We start from the raw sequence: 11783 nt of genomic DNA, 5'->3' as shown, positions 1-11783 counted from the left end.
GAAGACGACGACGACAACGACAACGACGACGACGACGACGACAACGAAATAGAACAAACAGCGAGCGACCGAGCGAGCAACACAGCAGAAAAACGAGAGAATACCAATCAGCGACTGTAAACGGAAAACCCAAACCAATTAGCAAGCAAGCTTGTGTTTATGTGTTTGTTTGTGTGTGTGTGCGTGTTCGTGCACGCGGGTGTCAAACAAGCAACCAGTGATCAGCGGAAGCGGCAGCCTTGCTTGTTGTTTGCTGTTACTGCAGCAATTGTTGTTGTTGTTGCTGTTATTGTTGTTGTTGTTGTTGTTGCCGTTCAGATTTTCTTCGTTCCGTTCGAAACTAAGTTGACCTGCCGAACAACCAAAAAGGACCATCCTGCATTAACTATCTTAGACCTGACCAGAAAGTATCGTAAGTCGCACCATCAGGCGAGGACGATTACCCTCCGTACCGTAGTGCGTGATCGGTGGTACAGTGACAGGGAATACAACACAGAGCATCATTATTTGCGAAAAGAAAAAATGTATTTTGCTTCCGAAAGGATTTGTCGACAGACGCAGGGCACTAATAATACTAATGACAGTTCTGCGTGATTATTAACAGTGCAGTATCATTATCGTTTGTCTTTCCGTCGGTGCAGTTTGTCGATTGTGAATACATTACTATTACGGTCAACTGATCAGCAGATTGCCGTGTTCCCATTTTCTCATAAGGTTCATTTCCATCAAACGTCATTTGTCCGACAGGTCCAAAGTAGTGTAGCAAAATCTAGGACAATAATAAGGAAAAGAAAAAGAACAGCCGAGTGAGACGAAAAACGCGCAGAGGTGCACTCACTTACATATATGTTCTCTTTGCTCGTACTCTGCGCTTGCCAGTGTACGTAAATGGCTACAACCTGACTTTTTTAGCGTCCCAATCAGTAATGGAGTAAAAAAGGACGAACCAGCAAACGTAGCCATCGATCACTGTTACTGTTACCCCTTCTCGAACGACCGAGATATCGCCTTTATAACAGCCTCTACCATCAGGATCATTATTGAAAGCAAAAACAGCAGCTGCAGTGCCTGCTATGATCAGAATCGGATATTCGGAGTTCTGCATAGTCAGTGGAAGAGAAAGGAAAACCGAAGGCTGTTGACGCCGAAAGAGGACCGGAAAGGGGAACAAGGACAACCTAAATGCAGGAGCAGAGAGTTTGCCTTAAAAGAAAAAGAATTTAGTTAGGCGAATTACACTAACGAGAGAAGGAGAATGGCAGAGAGAGAAATTGTGTGAGTCAGCTGGCCGTTTGTCACCATCGACATCGGTAGCGTGACGTCGCTCCCCTTCACTACTGTATTTTGCGCAATCTCAACGTCAGTACATATGCATCCGTCGTCTGCGGAACTGCAACCCTACCGTCGATAATTACGTTTCCAACAGTCAGATATTTATCCACGTTAAAGAGAGCATCTGTTACGCAACAAACAATAAGGATATCAAACAGTACGCAAAACGCTTCGAAAGCAAATGCGTTTACTACAATGTCAAGGTTGTTATTGTTGTTGCAGTTGCAGTACTGCTCTTACTTAGTGTCCCAAGCTCATTGAGGCTTTTGTTACGTCACAGGAAGCTTCGCCAGGAAGAACGGCACCATTTCTCATATCGACATAGCTACGACAGCCACGTCATCGTGGCTTGACTCTGTCGTTCGCTTCGACTAATTTCAGTTTGTCGCCAACCGGCGTTCTGTCCCATTTTGAAACGTAACACCATTTTTGTTCTTCTGCACCGCCATCGTCATCTAAGTTTCATTGAGATTTCACCGATGTCGCAATTACTATGAATCGTCTGATATTTGCGCGAAGACCTTCAAAGTTCAGTTTATTATCACTCTGTAACGATACTTCTCAATCTATCTAAGTGAGGAGGTGAGTGTATGTCTTACTGCTGGATGTGTGAAGCGCGTTTTCGTTTTCTGATACGGTATTGTTGTGACCTGTCAGTGAATCAGTGTCGACGCCAGGGCAACCCTTTATCCTTCGAACTAACCTCTCGACACCGCCTTCCTACTCGTCATTCTGTTTGTCGCCTATTTCGGCTCGTTCGCCAATATCTTCACTGGTTCAACGTGCAATTGTATTATCATTAGTACGATTATCGCTGTATAGTCGTCGTCGTCGTCGTCGTTTCTCTCTCTGTCTAATCTGTTGGTCTGCCTGCGCTGTCGTCCAGCACAACCGCTTCCAGACCTTCACCGCACCTTGTCGTCATCATGGCTAGCTTGCAAGTAGACCAGACCGAAATAAATATAGGCCCACAGCCACTAGAGGAATTCACGCAGTCTCTGTAGTCCGCATAAGCAGTGATAGTGTCTTACGCCTGTTTGCCCCACAACCGCTGAAACTGGAGGAACCTGTTTTCATTGAGCGTCTATCTTTTGAGCGCTAGGAGTTACTAACGGCCCTTCGACCTCCCACGACTGTCACGCCGACATCGGTGCTATGTTTATGTAATCTACGCCTCAGTCTGATGTCTTTGTTCGCTAACTGTCATCAATTGCGTAAGCTCGTGAACGCGGTAAACTTTCTCTTTACTTCAAGCTAAACTGACGGTAACGACGTTTTAAACCGCAGCGATCGCAGCGCGAGTGCACAGGAACAGTATAATCAGTGTGCGCCAACGGCAGCCCAATAGTATCGTTATAGTACGACTAGTATGAAACAAGTCTTAAGTAAGCTTGAAAGTCACTGAATATTGCGCCGAATCAAATCGATTCGTTTCCTTTATCGCCGCATAGTCGCCCATGTGTCTAACACCAATTCCCATGTCTCTCTTTTATAGACAGTATCGGTGAGTAAACGTTAAGGTGAAAAGAGTCATCAGTGAATGAATCATGAACCAATGTTTGATCCATAGAAATTATGGTAGCAGTATAATAATGGAGCCAAATTATAATTAAAGGCCATCATTTTTGTCGAAATTGAGTCAATCCCTGGCTGGCTCTTCAAAGCGGCGTCGCCATACGATTGAATGGCGTAATCCTTGGCCGAGGTTTACTAACCGAAGTTATTGTTTGTACGAGAAGAAACAGAAGTTGCGGATGCGAGCTGATATCGCCAGTACGTCGACCAGTCGAGTGAGTAACCAGGGGCAATCACGACAACAAGGGCCTCGAGTGCAGCGGTAGCATTGTTGTTATGGCCATCCATAGTGCGTTGTGAGTTGTAAAGTATGTGCTTGAATTATCTACTACTTCTTCAGTGTTTACTCGTGGAACTCGAATATCATCATTATCTTCATCAACACCACCATCACCATCACGGCTAGCGTGAATCAATCAAGTGAGGTCACGGTACGAGGAGGACCTCGTGCGGGATGCGTTGACGACACGCAGTCGCAGGTACTCAACTTCTATTCGACGTCGCACGCACAACAGCAACAGGTCTTGTTTGCCCTTCACAATTGAACGACTGATTCAAACCAGACTACGCCGCGTCACTACGTTTGGCCTGAAAACGGTGAGCAGAAGGTCTGTTCAGTTGTACAATGCTTCAATTACTAACTATTACTAAACTATTAGCTAATCAGTAAAACATGAAGCCAGTGGTTTAAGTATCGCGGTGGGCGATCGAGCTTTAGGTTCATAGCTTGCTGTTAATCAATGGAATGCATTAAGTAGAAGAAAAACAACACGTGCGAAATAATAGGTACATGACTCGAAGACCTGTCGAAGTTTTATCTCTATTGAGTTTGGAAATCCTATGAGTGAGGTAAGCTAAACCTGGTGAAGGTTTCGAACACGGAAACTGAGCTAACAAATTTCTTTGATAGGTTATGCTTCTATTCAATCGCTCTTCAAGCAACAGTTGCACGATATTTTACATGAATAATCTAATATGTTTTACAAAAAAAACTTGGCTGTCCGTAGCGTTAGTGTCGTTCATCTGATGTCAGTCTCCAAAATAACATACGAATGCGAGACAAATCAGAAAGCGTACGGTTCCAATTATTTGGTGTTTTGTTCAAGTTTCGCCCTAGAGTTTTTTTTTCGAAATCTTACAGTGGCCTTCCGAGTCGTTTAATAAATTGTGAATGTCAACGTCTACGCTGTACGACACGATATCAGGTCGCAGACACTTTCGGACAGGAAGCTGCTTCAGCGACTAGCGGCCAGATTCAGAGATACATAGTTTCGAGCGGCGCTGTGTGTATCTTCTTCAAACCATCTTTCACACAACGCCGACATTAGGAAGGTTGTATGTATTTGTAAAATGGGTTCCGGTCACTGATTTTACGAAGGAAAGCCCAACTCTATGTGGGATTGACGAGGAGCACAACAGTGACTGCTGCCAAGAAGTCTTTTTTTTGAAGTAGCTCTAGTGGTCCTTCATTGAAGAGCGACATGAACGACGTGAACAAGTACGGCATGCGCGTTGAAAACACACAGGAAAACACGAGATAGTTGTAGAGCGGACAGGCAGGCTCAAAGAGAAGAGCCTGGCCATGGAGTCTTGATGGGATACACACCAACACAACAATGGCTAAAAAAAGGGCTGCAAACGGCTAAACTCAAACCTGAACCATTTCCCATTTTGGGCCCGGGCCAACAAGATGGACCCGTTAAAAGAGATCGTCGTTGTACAAAGACGCGTCAAAAGGCAGTCCATTTTATCAAGACAGCTTGATGAGATATAAAGGCATACCAAACAGTAGCAATAATAAGCAAAATAATTGAATTTCATATAAATCTGTTTAAAATCGTATCTGCTCCTATGATTTGATTTGCTGGTGGTATAGTAGGCGTTGACTTGCTGCGTTAACAAAGATCTGACCGTTCAAAAATATCGCCTTGAGCCATATGATCAAATACATTAGTTAGGATTTTCAGTAGCTCATACTCAAATCACGTTCTTCTTGCGCTATCCATAGGGGGGGGCGGGGGGAATAGGCACTGCTTTTTTATGCGTCCTTATGTATATGCTTAAAGGTCTGACCACACATTATATATACATATAGGTGTCAGTTATGAACTTTTGCCACACGTAAATAAAGGCCTTTATCAAGGCTTACTAAAAATATTGACATTTATTTGTAAGAAGAATTTCATCAATGTCGTTTAAAATTTTAAGGTAAATGCTTTGTTGAATATTAACGAACAGTATGGAGAGCTTCCTTGAAAGACAGGTAAAAAAAATGTGTACTTGCTTTTTACTCACAGTCTATGAAAAAGGCAAGAGTCTTTCAGGCTTAATAGAGTAAGCAAGTACCATTATATTGGGACCAGCCGATTTCACCTCAATGTTGGACGCGACTGCTAGAAAAAAGCCGGAGCAATAAGTTTCCTATCTAATAATCATCCTCATGAAGCTGTCTGTTGCGTTCAAGGTATTTGTCTCCTCATTTGCCAGTCGCCCGTGTGTTGCTATTTCCGCAAGAGAAATACCCAGCAATACCCGTAGTACCTACGAGCATTGCTTAATTAAAGATACTTCTAAAGGGAGCAGACCCGTGTGTTTGTAGTAGAAGCATAATATATTAAGCATATTGAAATACTGAAGGGTAAATCCAAACGGGTATTCGTGAGTCACATATAGCCGCTAGTACAGGCTCCTTGGGATTCTCTATTCAAAAACCCTAACCGAACGTTGAGTTACAAAACAATATGAGTGAGTAAAATGTTGAACCACTATATGGAAATTCAGCTTTTCTATCCAAATAAGTGTTTTATTTCTGACGTTGAAGTTCTTATGTTTCTACTATATTGTCGATAGTACTCGTAGGGTTATGAACTTTGGGGACATCTGCAAGGTTAGTTGGCGCTCTACGCACCGTATGCCCCGTGCAAAGACAATGAAGACTTTGACCTACTGGCATGTTGTTGCCTACCCTAACTGCCTTGGGGGCAGAGGATACTTTCCTTCTATGAAGACTAAATAGAGCTAAAAGCAGGATTAGCGGAAGGTAAATTGCTGCTGGCTATTTGTAGATGGTTCACGACGCGGAAGCCCGAGAGACGTAATTTTCTGTCGCAGACAGGCCGTTCACATTGCAGATAACTATCTCGACAGAAGATCATTACCAAGAACTATACGTTCATTCGAACCACATTTTCTAGTTGGCTAGGCAAAGCGATTCGATGTCGTCGCTAAATTAAGAGCATGGCATTCTCCTATATAAAGAGTGTTTCACGAACGATTGGCCAAGCTGTTTTCCTATTAGAGTTACTTGTGTATTGGCATAGACCACCGTTAGTTAAGCACTTCTTCAACTTATCTTTGTGAGCGAAAATAACTGTAAAATTGAAACTCTTCGCTACTTCCAGTACCTTTTTTTGTGTTATACTTGTATTCCTAGAGAGCCATCTCGTATATATAATACGTGTAAAAACGCACAAGGTATAACTAGTTATCACCATTGGGGTCTTTTGCTGGTTCATTCTTTTTCTTTTCGTCGTTTTTTTTATATTATTAACGATGCCATCGGTACGAATAACGATGAAGCAATCGTTAAACGATAAGACGGACTAACTGTTTGAATAACACGGTACGAAGCGCATTGATTGATCTGTACAGCTCTGAACCAGAAGCCCGTACACCATATGCTAAAATAGACACACCTAGTGTGTGGCGCACAGGCACGCACATTCCTTCCTTGCTTGCTTACTCACCTACAAACACAGAGATTCAGGTTGCTACAAGCAGACACCACGTTCGGGAATACACCGTGGAAGAGGGTTAGTGTAGAAGTGAGATTAGTATGCTGGGTTACACTGTACTATTCAGACGACTCTATCTCTCGGTTAGGAGTAGCACTACTATAGTTCATCATGGCAGGGAGAGCTTGGCCTGTGACCTCGCGGCTAACAGAAGCTTTTAGGGGATATAGGTAGAGCGGAAGATATTCGCACGAGAGATCCAGGTTTTGTAGTGGGAATTCTCTGGCGAACCAACGCAGCAGTGAACGAAGGGATAGGCATCGCTTGTCTTCAGAGGAAAAAAGGACAATGTCCCTAAAAATACGGCTGCTATCTGTTGTGTCAGTGGTGCGATCCTTGCTCCTCTGTTAAAGCTCGTGCATCACAAAGTAAAGCAAGGTAGAAGCAAAAGAACCGCGGGTTTTTTGGTGATATAGGAGAGGCATCAAAGTGGATTCGAAGGTGATACTGCGCGTAACTATCACTATTAAGATTAAGAGAGAATGAAAGTAGAACAGAAGTAAGCGATGAGGCATCTCAGCTGATGATTGACTCGTTCACGATATATAAGGATAAATTAGGAGACATAAAAGTGGGCGGGGGAAGATCGACTTGGTCACTCGGAGGAGAATACAATAGACAAGAAGGTAGTATCGGTGGAATTTGGAAAAAAGGGAAAAAGTCGTCTACCAAGTGAACGGCTGTCTGCTTTCGGCCAAGAAGGTTAATCGTTTGGAAACGTCAAAAAGCTGTCGCGGCTTGTACAAAGTTATCCCGCTGCGTTACTTCGTGCCTTTCAAAAGTTCCCTTTCAAAGATGCCTTTCAAAAAAAACTCGGCTTGCTGAACTAAAATAAAAACAGTGCTACGTGCTGCACTTGACCGTAGCAGATCCGTGTCACAATGACCCCTTAATTTCTCCTCTATTTATATAAATAGCCCGTACGCAAAGTTGTGCTTGCCTGCTAAACTTGAGAGATACGTCACGGTCCGGGCTAAAATCGCATTAAATAATACGCTTCGTTCCAGCTGTCTGATCGAATCCCTAGCAGCTTAAGGAGCCGATGTAGACCTCGAAATCTTTAGTATGCAAAAAGTGCTTGTCTGATACCTGTCCTCTATCTCCGATCTCTGTATACTAACCATCTGAAGGAAACGAGAGTGTATAGCACTCCGCGCACATGTAACCCTGGCTGGACTGCATTGTGGCCATTTCCCCGCTTCGCATGCCCTGCTCGTTTTATTTATACAGCAGCATAAACGGGCCTTTACGGTTAATAGCCATTACTTGTACAAATGCAATCGCTCAGTGTAGGTCATTCGGAAACTGTACATATGCACATAAAATTTATTTATCCCTGTACTAAGGGTCTCTATCACATGCGTAATAAATGGTGTCGCGGAAAAATTTTAAGCAGCTGTTCCCGCAACTTTGTGACCGTCGAAAATAGAAGTCAGTATCCATTTGAAAGCATAGTTGTAGGGACTGATTGTTACCTATTACTCTAGCTTTGCATCGTCCCTTTAAAGACGTCTTTGCTTACTTCTGCCGCTGGGACATGTGGGATTGTGTCATTAGCGAGATGTAACCCGACGCACTGCGCAAATGGTTACCTGCGTACTTATCGTCCTTTCTTTTGGTGGAACATCTCAGCTCGGCAAAGGATCACGACGGACGCACACGTTTATTAGATTTTGCACATAACTTTAACATAATTTTAAACATAATAGACTGCGAACTAAATAGTAGCGAATCTAGCTTGCAGTCTGGCAACAAAAAAAGGCAATGTAGTTACATTCATGTAGCACTGTGCTGGCCCATCAACTATAGCAAAAAAGGACCTATAGCAAGCAGTTAGTGATCACAAACGCCTCCTCCATGGCCTAAATGATGACTACGACAGCTCCAGCTCACGAACTACAATTGCACTGCAACTCACTGCAGCAACAACATGCACTACTGTGATCGAATCTCAGCTAAACATGGAAAGTCCTGAGTTGATTGTCCGTTCGAAACGAGCAAAATTAATTGACAACAAAAGGCATCTAACGTTGGCCTAAAGAACGAACAGCTTGCAAAGAGAACAATAACGATGATAGCTATAACAGTGCATTTTGCGGGTGTTTTGAGGGTTCATTGAAGATATAAAAGTAGCTTTTTTTGGTGAACGACATCATTGGCGGCATCATCATCAACGGCAACCACATTGTACCCCACAGACTCGGCGTATAGATAGGTTCTTGCAGACGTTTGCAGTTCTCGATAATCATTTCGTTGCGCAGGATTCAGAGGCTCGGTGACTTCAACGGCGGTTCGAACTGACACGGCTTAAGTTGAATGAGATTTTCTGGGTTTAAGAACAGTTTGGTATTATATCAAACGGCTATTGTCTGTGGCACCAGCGTCGAGAATTGGCACGACGTCCACTGTTACAATTACCATTGCTGCATACGAGTATTGCAGCACTTACTCATGAAAATTCTAGATACATCATACGAAAAGGAGCAATCTTACTTTCCCTGGCTTTCCTGCACTCCGGTACACGCACGACTTGTGCCCGTCCAAAGTCCCTGCTTGTGCCTCGTATAAGTAGCTTCGTCGCTTGTGAATATGTCTTTCCAGCAGCTCCAGTCTTAAATATACTATCTTCGCAGATGAATACCGCTGCCGCCTGTAGTTGCAACGGTCACTTATAAAAAAAAAAGGCTCAGAAGTACGTATCTGCACGTCCATACACACATACTGATACGCAGTATGCACATACAGATCGCACGTTCACAGATACCCAGACATACAGATCCACTGTCCCGTAAATAGTCGGTAGCTGCGATAGGGGATCCCTATTTGTGGGAACGCTGGTAATTTAGTTCCAAATTCGGTATGCAACTATCAGTATTAGTCGCAGCAGCAACGGAGACGACACGCAGAAGGTGAGGGCGAAAAAAGTGGTGCTTGGCCACACGAACGAGCGACCAAGCGACAACATCTCTGTTCTCGTTTTGTTGTACTTTGTACAGCGGGTCACCGCTAGATGGCTGACTACTCTCGATTGCCTGATTTGCCTGGCAAGCATGCTACCAGCCTGATACCATACTGCAGGCTCCGTTCCGTTATGAGTATGAATGCAGTACACTCGCAAATTGTCTAGTTGTTACCCCGTAGAGGTACGAAGAGGACACAGCGGAGTGGTTTCGAACAGGGCCTCAACTCTGACAGAAAACATGGCTTGGCGCACTAACTCCTTTTTTCAATCTACTTCCGGGGATACAATACTACGACCACCTTTCTTTCTGCTCTCCGTCGTTGCTTCCTTCGGTACCACCGCAGCCTTCGCTTCCAATTTTCGCAGCGTGGCGCTGCCCCTTTGTCCGCGTATACCTCTGGCCCCACATCCACTCGTTGCCTGTCACCACAGTCTTATTTATCGAATTCGCTAGTCACTTTAATAAAAGTAGTCCGCAATAGTCGACTGGCAGATATCGTCCTACCACTTGGTTTGCCTCAATTGAAATTCAGTAAAATAGCAGCAACTTTTACTAGAAGTAGACAACACACGAAGATAAGGAACAGCAGACGGAGAAGGAGGGCGTAGTGGCATTTCTTTTGCTCCATCATTTAATAGCAGGTCCTTTAGCTGTCCTAACGACGTCGTGATCCACTCCACCCTAGCACATTTCTATTAATATATGTTGAATGCTATGTATCTTACTGGCCCTTCACTTCCCCTGATCCAAGCCGAAACCCATTGTTTCTCCTTCTATCTATTTGATCGCTTTCCTCGCAGGCTCACAGAATACAGGACGAACTGTAGAGTTATACAGAAGAAGAGGAAGGCCAGGAACAATTAGCGGCAATGTCAACCAATATTTGGGCGTAAATCAAATGAAACGAAGACCAGAATGGTTTAACCGTTTTAGATCGGCATTCGCCCAAACAAACGGACTACACTCAGCAGAAGCCAGTATTCACTCTGATCTGCCAAGCAATGAAGTACGCACGACGAGAAAGTGCCAGTACGAGGACAAAATAAACGAGCATTATGGCGACGGCTGTGGCCGCGACTATGCCGTAGCCTAAGCGGTTCACCACTACATGGTCGAAGAGCTGAAACGGTGGAGCGGACCGCGGCAAGCAGGTGAGAAATGTGGGGAGGGGGCGGGGCTGCATTGAGTTAAAGCTTTTCGAGATGCGGTATGGCAATAGAAAAGGGGAACAAAGGCACAAGACTGCACAAATGATCTCAACCAGCTCAACCCTGACTTCCTTTCTCATCGGTAGCCTCTGCTTCGTGCTGCCTTTTTCAACTTTTACTCCAACAGCTACAGCTGCCGCGGCTGCTGCTGTCAGATGCTGGACAACTGACCAACGAATGCAACGGAGGCATGTAGAGACTTTTGTTGAGAATCAGCGTCTACGTTGGCGAGGTGTCACCGTATGAAACGGTGATGTTGCGACTGCTGGGTCCGCTCCCGCACGCTCTTTTACATATCACATTGAGATGCACAAGCGTGAGCACTAGCGTGGAGTGGCAATAGGCGTATATCCACATAAACAGTAACGGAAGGAACAGGAGCAGCGGGTAGCAGTAAGGTGAACCTATGAAGAGAGTGGGACAATAAAATGAAAACAAAGCTGATCAGCCAAGCGAAATATAGATGGCTGTTACTACTGCTAATTCTATGAACGGGCGGAGTGCAGCTGCTGGCTCTAGCAGCCCCTTGCTTCTGACCGTATAGGTCTGCCTAAGGAATGGAGGAAATCGCATTCGAACATAGCCAGAAAGATTATTTAATTCGCCGTGTAGCCTCTGTGCTGCTGAAACGTTGCTCCCTCAAGCGGACAACAGAAAAGTGGCCTGTTAGTTCGCGTGCTTCGAGTAGAAAAGATGAACAGAAGAAGAGGTGCAGAAAAGGATGGAAAAGGGACAGCAGTTGAGAACGTCTGCTGCTGATGTTACCGCCAAATAGCCATCTCGTCGCTTCTGCTGTTGTCGGTATCACCAACAGCCACAGCCGTGACCATCATGCCAGGCGGCGAGGTTGGATGCGAGCACCAATGGAAACCGATCGGAAAAAGGGCAGAGGAAAGGAAGCAGGCGGGTGG

At 44.6% G+C, this 11783-nt stretch overlaps 1 protein-coding gene across 4 annotated transcripts in view; it reads left to right on the top strand.

Annotated features, from left to right (window-relative positions):
* Positions 1-6: 6 nt before the first annotated feature.
* LOC111261915 (uncharacterized) overlaps positions 7-11783 on the top strand; it is a 110126-nt gene continuing 98349 nt past the window's right edge. The window contains exons 1-3 of one of the 4 annotated variants that reach the window (XM_086968889.1): positions 7-2836; positions 3072-3122; positions 3248-3504. The gene's annotated coding sequence lies outside the window, so the exon portion shown is untranslated. Of the gene's footprint in view, positions 2837-3071; positions 3516-11783 lie in introns of all 4 variants that reach the window. The other 3 variants (XM_086968888.1, XM_086968891.1, XM_086968890.1) reach the window with 3 other exon arrangements.

The sequence above is a fragment of the Varroa jacobsoni genome, unplaced genomic scaffold (assembly GCF_002532875.2).
Source record: "Varroa jacobsoni isolate VJ856 unplaced genomic scaffold, vjacob_1.0 scaffold_614, whole genome shotgun sequence".
Lineage (NCBI taxonomy): Eukaryota > Metazoa > Arthropoda > Arachnida > Mesostigmata > Varroidae > Varroa > Varroa jacobsoni.
This window is presented reverse-complemented; position numbering and strand designations above follow the sequence as displayed.